This window comes from Mastomys coucha, unplaced genomic scaffold, assembly GCF_008632895.1.
Source record: "Mastomys coucha isolate ucsf_1 unplaced genomic scaffold, UCSF_Mcou_1 pScaffold20, whole genome shotgun sequence".
In the NCBI taxonomy this organism is placed as follows: domain Eukaryota; kingdom Metazoa; phylum Chordata; class Mammalia; order Rodentia; family Muridae; genus Mastomys; species Mastomys coucha.
Window position 1 is genome coordinate 123,745,425 of NW_022196903.1, and position 7,969 is coordinate 123,753,393.

General features: G+C 40.3%; 2 protein-coding genes and 1 pseudogene across 7 annotated transcripts in view; all 3 read right to left on the minus strand.

Moving 5' to 3' along the window:
• The window catches only part of LOC116099679 (T-cell surface glycoprotein YE1/48-like), an 837,511-nt gene that overhangs the window by 717,233 nt on the left and 112,309 nt on the right, over window positions 1-7,969 (minus strand). The window lies entirely within an intron of this gene.
• Window positions 1-7,969, minus strand: part of LOC116099680 (killer cell lectin-like receptor 5) — a 100,424-nt gene that overhangs the window by 2,338 nt on the left and 90,117 nt on the right. The gene's annotated exons all lie outside the window — the stretch shown is intronic.
• Window positions 3,766-4,662, minus strand: LOC116099681 (annotated as a pseudogene).

Below are 7,969 nucleotides of genomic sequence, written 5' to 3' on the forward strand. Positions count from 1 at the left end.
CTGTAGAACACAGTGACATCAAACATGTTGTAAATCCTAGGCTGCCCCCAAACTCATGTACCTATAAAATTATAAGTCTTGAGCTATCATATGCAGATAGGTACAGCAAAGAATATTATAGCTTTAAGATTACAACATTCATCTAATGGACTCAAGAGAGATAGAAAGTGAATGAGGACATGTGTAGATTATGGAAGTTTATATGAGTTTCTTGAACTAGTCAGGCAATTATTCATCAATCACAGACATATATTTACTGAAAATAAATGCCTTCTAAAGGTATAGATTCTCCTATGTGCAGAAAGTAACAAACACTAACAAACTGATTAACAAATAGAAACACACAACTACATCCGAGTTATTAATTGTGCTGTCAGAACAGTGAGATATTGAAATGGATGATCCTAGTGGTGACAAGTGTGTGCTAATTATCAGGATTATATATTTGCTTCTGTGTCATTTGGGAAATTGGGTGATATCTCAGGGCTTGGAGCAAAGGCATCTATTCTACAGACAAAACCATTCTGTGTACTAGAAAGAAAGGCCTTCTGCTGTGTTAAGATTTCAGAAGAGCATTTCATCCCTTGCCAGCTCATAATCCTATTAGCACAGTGGACTGAGACCTGTGGTTAAAACATTTGGTTGCTAAGTAGTCACAAATCATCACAGGAAATCAACAAAGATGACAAATGTTCTACTTTTTTATGTACAATTCTGCTTTATTGCACAAGGTCACAATATATAGCAAGTATATGACCAACCACAAGATAAATGTTGATAGGCACAAACATCTGTCTCTAACCACGAAGGAAGCAAAACAACAATTTGCCACACCACAAAGGCTGTGTTGACTCTACTGCAGTCCTGAGGGTTCACAGCACTGGTCTGTTAAATGTAAAACTTGTAGGTATCTGGTGGCATCAGATAGGACACATGGGTCACCTGTGTCCTGCACTCATGAGCAACACATGTAACACAAAGGACACCTTAAAGCTTTTCATAGAATTCTTTAGTGTTTTTGCCTTTAAAACAATATCACTGTACTAGTTAAGACTATTAATTACATTCTGACATAAAAGTTCAAAGTGGGTTACAAGTTTTGAATTTTTTTTTGTCAAACATAACTTTATCAGAGACAAAGCCACCTCTGTAATATACTGCAATCTAGTCTTCAAGAGCTCTATGGGTGACAAAGTATTTAAAAGTTAAAAAGCATTAGGAAGTTTAATTTTGCTTTAAAATGCCACATAATTGAGACAGCAAAGCCAGAGCATTAACTTTAAAAGCCCGGTGAACGTCACTGGAGTGCTTTGCTTTGCATCTAAACCTTAACCACCTGCCCGGAGAGTAAAGAAGACAAGTTCAAGTGTAATCCTGAGTAACTCACTTGCCTGTGCTGCCTCTGGGTAATGCTGCACTAGGACACAGGGATCAGGCACCAAGGCGCTATCTCTCTTTAGTCAGCATTCTCACCTTCAAATTGCAACTGAAGACAGTGCTACTTAGATATATCTCAGACAAATTCTTGTCTGCTGAGTCCTTACATTTGCCCCTTAATGTCTGAACTGCACTGCACAAACTCTTCCATCAGTGTCACTCCAAAGCTGCTGACCTCTGTTACTGCCACCCCAATGTTTATGAGGCTCCCAATTTTCACAGCCAGACGATGTTAGCTTTATTTAACCAGCTTTAGTGTACTCAGAGGTAAAGAGCTGTTTTGGATTTCCTTCCCCAGACGCTTCTCTTAAACTGCAGTTGAGTGTCGGATTTCAGTTTGTAGATACACACACACACACACACACACACACACACACACACACACACAAAAGCAATTACCCAGAGATGAAAAACTGTTAGGGAGAAACCTATTCTTGTGGTTGGGGATTAGCTCAGTGGTAGAGTGCTAGCCTAGCAAGTGCAAAGCCCTGGTTTCGATCCTCAGCTCTAGTAAAAAGAAAGAAAGGAAGAAAGAAAGAAAGAAAGAAAGAAAGAAAGAAAGAAAGAAAGAAAGAAAGAAAGGAAGAAAGGAGGGAGGGAGGGAGGAAGGCAGGAAGGAAGGAAGCAAAGAAAAAGAAAGAAAGAAAGAAAGAAAGAAAGAAAGAAAGAAAGAAGGAAAGAAAGGAGGGAGGGAGGGAGAAAAGAAGACAGGCAGGAAAGAAAGAAAGAAAGAAAGAAAGAAAGAAAGAAAGAAAGAAAGAAAGAAAGAAAGAAAGAAAGAAAGAGAGTAAAGAAAAGAAGAAAATAAACCTATCCTTAAGGACTGGGGATGCCAGGTATGGCAGCTCATGCCTTTAATCCCAACACTCAGAAGGCAGAGCCAGGTGAGTTCAAGACCAGCCTGGACTACCTGTTGAGAACCTGTCTCAAAATAAAATAAAACCAAGTAAAACAAAAACTGGGGAGGCTGGTGTGTCAGTTAGTGGGAGAGCATTCACCTAGGATATATAAAGCCCTGGGTTCAATCCCTAGCACCATTTACAAAAACAAAGAAACTGACTTGCTTATGTCAAATCCTGGAAAACAAGCTTAAATGTGGTGTTTACAGACAGGTTAAGATTCTCAGCTACTTCCCAGACTGATGTTATATCAGTTGAATTGTGAGTCCTGTTACAACATTTACCCAGAAAATAACTATGTGACTCCTTGGCCTGATTCCTGCCAGTTGAATCCTACCTGAGCTCCAGAAGTCAGTGCTGTTACTTAGAGCAGACACTCCTAAATGGCACGGTGGCAATGGGGCTCCTAGAGTGTCAGAACCCTGAAATCTTTCTTTCCAAAGAAACAGAAGGAGGGTCAAATGGAGCAGAAGCATCATCTCTTTACCTCACTCCATAGCACTGAGAAAGCAGATAAAAAGGAGGCCTGGGGTTGTATTAAGACTCCCAAGATAAAACTTGATGGAAGTGTTTATTTGTTTAAAGTCTGGTAACCAGAGAACAGGACAGACATGACAGTTACTATACTCACAAGGGACGATGTCCCCACTGGTCTGCTATGCCTACACCAGTAGCACAGAGAAGTCAAGCAGAAGAGCAGAGCTTGTGGTGAACACAATGAAGCACACAACAGAAGTTAACTAGGGCACTCTATCTTTTGGCAATGAGTTTAGTAAAGACTGCACAAGGACATTCTGGAAGGGCTTAAAGTCATATTCAGAATAAAACAGAAAATGTTCAAAGCTAAACAGCAAAATGGAAGCCTTCATTAGCTGCTCAATTCTACCAAATCTGAACGGAAAGTCTGGATACTGGCTATCTCAGCAGCACTTAGTTTCAAAGCTAACACCAACAATTTATCATGGAGCTACAGCCACGGCACAGAGCACCATCTCTGCTCCAATCCTCCATGCATAGCCGGGGTAATGACGATGACCCTCTTAAGATCAGAGACGAAATAAATGAGGTGAGAGTGAGCCTGCGAAGCCCTGGGCTAGAAGCACATGCTCTGGCTGCTGATGCCACAGTTTCCACCCAGAAGGCCTAGCAACTCTTCCGGGAGTAAAAGACTTCACTCTCAGCTGTCAGCTGTTCCGAAAGGTCATCAGGTACAGGCTGGTTCCTGGGCAACAGCCTAAAGCTCTGGAGTAACAACCAGAACCTAACCCTGACACCTGCCCACCGAAACCTGGACTCTTTTCTTTTCCATGGTTTGTCCGTAAATTATGGCTTGGTCTTAATGACATCAACCTGTATTTAAGCCAATAGGGCAAAGCCAAATTGCATCTTCCCTGGGTCTAGTTAGATGAGAATAACATTTCATGTAGTGGCCTTATCATACAATCTTTAACAAAAACTCGTAAGTTGCATTGATTATTCCCCAGGAGATGAGAGAGCAGTGGTAATTCAGTTGTACAACTCTGAAAAGATTGATCAGATTCCTGTCCTTCTCTATCCAGATTGTCTTGAAAACCATGGGGAGAGACTGGAATGGCCCACCAATCTGAGACTATTTGAGCTTTTAAGACATTCCCTGGGAAGCTTAAGAAGCCCAGCATGGCTCCAAGCACACCTCCACAGATGAAGTCATTAACCAGGTGTGCTCTGTGTCTGGTGGCAGTAGGCAAGTACTCCTTAGTGGGCCCTTGAAAGCCAACAAAAAGGACATTGCTGAACCCATTTCATAAAAGGGTGGGCACCAAGGCTCGGTAATAATCTGCAGTCCCATGGCATCAGAGTGCCTGGCAGGTCTGGTAAATGTTCGTGAACTTATCCTGATGCTTGTGGTCCTGAAGCAAAGTCTGATCCCTTTCGAATGGAGTGAGAATGGCTTCTGTTGTCCCGGTGAGTAGTGCTGCCATGCTTTGGGTGGCAAACTCTGGAACACTGCTCACATGCTTGCGGAGCAGGCACAACAGGTCCTCATACAGACCAAACAAAAGTGCCAGTGTGGTCGTCTTCTGCATCAGAGTGGGGAGGATTCCTCGGTACAGATTGCGGAACCCATCCTTCCTCAACTGCAGGATTGCATCCCAGGTTTTGATACAGTACAGCTGCTCCCAGAGAGGATCTTCTGGACAGGGTAAGTGATCTCCACATTGTTGAAAGACACGCAGCTGCCACAGAAGTAATGCTTTAAGTCCTCCACATCCGCAATGTGAGATGACAAAACCTGTTTTGAAGAGGTCAACATTTGGGGCCTCTTGTCATGTGCTTCTGAATCCATTATGGTGCTTCTGACCTTTCCTCTCTGAGGAAGAGTATTTTAACCTGTGACACCTGAGCCCAGCACTGAGGATGACAGCTTTCTGGTAACTTTTCCAGTGTTTTCCATTGTTAGCCTACTCTCTTCTGAAGTCAGTTTTTATAACTGCATTGCTCACAGCCTGGGGCACACTCCCACAGGACAGCTGGTGAGTGAGCCCACGCCCGTGCCAAAATGTTCTACTTTTACATTTCCTTCTGTTGTCACACTGAATCAGGGAATTTATCTACTCTTTTTTCATACACATAAAGATGGGCTTTGCTATAGTCATCATTATATCTGTGAAACTGAAAAATGAACTCTCTGTCTTATATAGTGATTCCATTCTTAAGAAACCACTAGAAAACAAAAAATATATATAATGGGCAGTTATTTAAGTTTAAAACTTTACATTGATCTAGACCAGGGTATTTAAAACAAGGTTTATTAACAAAAATGTACAGAATATGGACTTAATCATAACTGTAACAATAAATATGTTAATGTCCTCTAAATTCAGGGGAAAAGGGTCTTGTGACAGTGACATGGCAGACCAAACCTGACAACTTGAGTTCAGACTTCAGACCCCACAAAGTAGGAGAGAAATAACTTCCTAATTTCCCTCTTTCTATATTCGTGCTGTGAAGTGCACATCCACATGCCTGTACATAAAACATAAGAGAAGTGAATAAAAATAAAAAATAAAATGTTCTTTTGATCACAACTCAACTCCTCATATACTTTGCACTGCTACTTTTTCATGAGAATGTTAACATTTTTTTTGAGACACGTTTTCTTTGTGTAGTGCTAGCTGTCCTGGAACTCACTCTAGTAGACCATGCTGGCCTCGAACTCAGAAATCTGCCTGTCTCTGCCTCCTAAGTGCTGGGATTAAAGGCATGTACTACCACTGCCCGGCCAAAAATATTAACTAAATTTACCATATTTCTAAAGGATAACTTTATATTAAAGTTGATTTCCTCTGACACTCTTTGCAAATACAAGAGAAAAAAAGAAAAGTACAGTACATGGCACACAGGACAAAGTCTTGAAGACCTCTTTTTTCAAGATAAAAAGTGAGGTTTGGAATACAGTCACAGAAGAGGGTTTGCGACTGCTATTGTGGTTCTTCTCCCCTGTCCCCAGAGACAAGGGGACTTCACAGAAACATGATGATTCACTGACTTCCCTGCAAGCAGAACAAATGCAATCTCTGCAGGATGATGCCTTGAGTGTCCCAAACATATTCTTGGGAAATTTATAATTAAAAATCTAAACTAAAAAAATAAGGCACTAGGTAAAGCAAGTCAAGCCTCTAACCTCACCATTTGGAAGGCTGAATTAGGAGCATTATAACCAAGTCAGACTAGGCTATAGAGGAAGGCCCTAATTAAATATTAACTAATAATTAAAACCTTACTCAATGAACTTATGAACAGTTAAAAGCAGATGCCCATACAGGTTTGAGCTTCGGCAGAGCTGAACCATTAGAAGATCAGCATAACTTGGCAGATAGTCTTTTTCCTAATTTTCAGAGCAAGAAGAATAGTGGATTTGTTTGAAATGGTCATTTAAATACTAAATAATGAATCCACAAAGAATTTAAGGCATGTTGGTGAAATACAGTGAATTTGAACCAGGCTAGTGTAATCAAAAGATCTATGTCAAAGAATACCAGACAGAAAAAGACATCTGCCAATCTACTCGGAGATTAGACATGCAAAGTGAATAAAACTTTAACAAATGATAGCATTTCTTTAACTTTGGATTTAAACCAAGAAGAAACACTGTGTTTTGACTGACTGTAAGAAGAAAATAGGAAGATAAATGAAAACAAGGTGGCCATGAATAACATAAAGGATAGGAGAAATAGAGAAGGAATGAGTGTGCACATTAGCTAGCCATGAGATTTCATCTGAGTCCAATCAATAAAGGATGCATGGTGAACATGGGCAGAGAAGAAAAGGATCCAGAGACACTGACTCTTCACAGATACACATGAAGCACATACTGCATCATTACCTATAAATCTTTATTTTCATAGTGATGCTCACCTAGACATGTACACAGGAAACACAAGTTAAGCCCATGGCTGCTCACTGGATTCATTAGAAGATGGCATTGTGACAGGTGGCCACGCTTCTATGCATTCACATAGGGGAAAATGCTTGCAGTGGCCCAGGAACATTCTGACCACTGGCGCCCTTACACAGACTTCAGCTCTAGCCTTAGTAACACCACCATCATCTGGCAACAGTTGTGGTCAAGGTCCACAAAACCCTCTTAACTTGAATGCAGGCATTTTCTCTCCCACTGGCACCTCACTCTAAAAGTTAACACCTGTCCATCTCTGACTCTTTTTATTGCTAGAAGGTATAAATAAATTTGTTAACTGTGTGGTTAATCATAATGTCAATTAGCAGAAATCCCAGTGCTTGGGAGATAGAGACAGGAAGAGTAGGACTAGTCTGTGTGAAATGATACTTCTTAGAGAAAAATGAAAATTAATAACAGTACTAACAATCTTTGTGATTACAACATATTAATATATCTTTTAAGGGTGTCTGTCCTTGACCCTCTTATGTGACAGCCTTCTTAAGAATGTACTTTGAGGAAAAAGAGGAAGATATTTTCAGGAAGTTTTAGAAACCAGTGGTCCAAACTAACAGGGCCACATTAGAATAGGTGTGAGCTAGACCTGCTATATTCCCAGACACTGAGTGAAAGATTCCTGAGAAAGTTATCACTGTAGGTAACATGCCTCAGATAGTTTGTGTAGCTGCTTAAGAAGAAACCCAGTGAATGCCACAAAGAAAATGTCTTCATGAACCAGAGACAAAAGATACAGTACATTAAACCTACAAAACTACAGCCAACAGAATTACCAACTAGCACATGTACAACAAATATTTCTGACATCTTTCAAGAGATAAAAGACAGGCCAGACATTCCTGCCATCCCAACACCTGAGGAATGGAGAAATGTGGATCAAGAGCTCAATGATAGCCTAGATGAGATGAATCCCTATCTCAAAATATCAACAAAATAAAAAAATTCAATTTACTTTTAAATTATATAAAAAGCAACAGCATAAAAATACCTAGGAAAGTTATTAAAGGACAAACACATATGGGGTGATTTCTTGAAATCTGTATTTCTAAATACAATCAACGATCATATATAATGATAAATTCATGATGTGAAGGGAGAAGGGTAATTCCGAGGATTCAAGGACAAAAGTGGATGAATACTGGAAAATAAGGGACAGGAGAAGATAAAGAATGGAAGT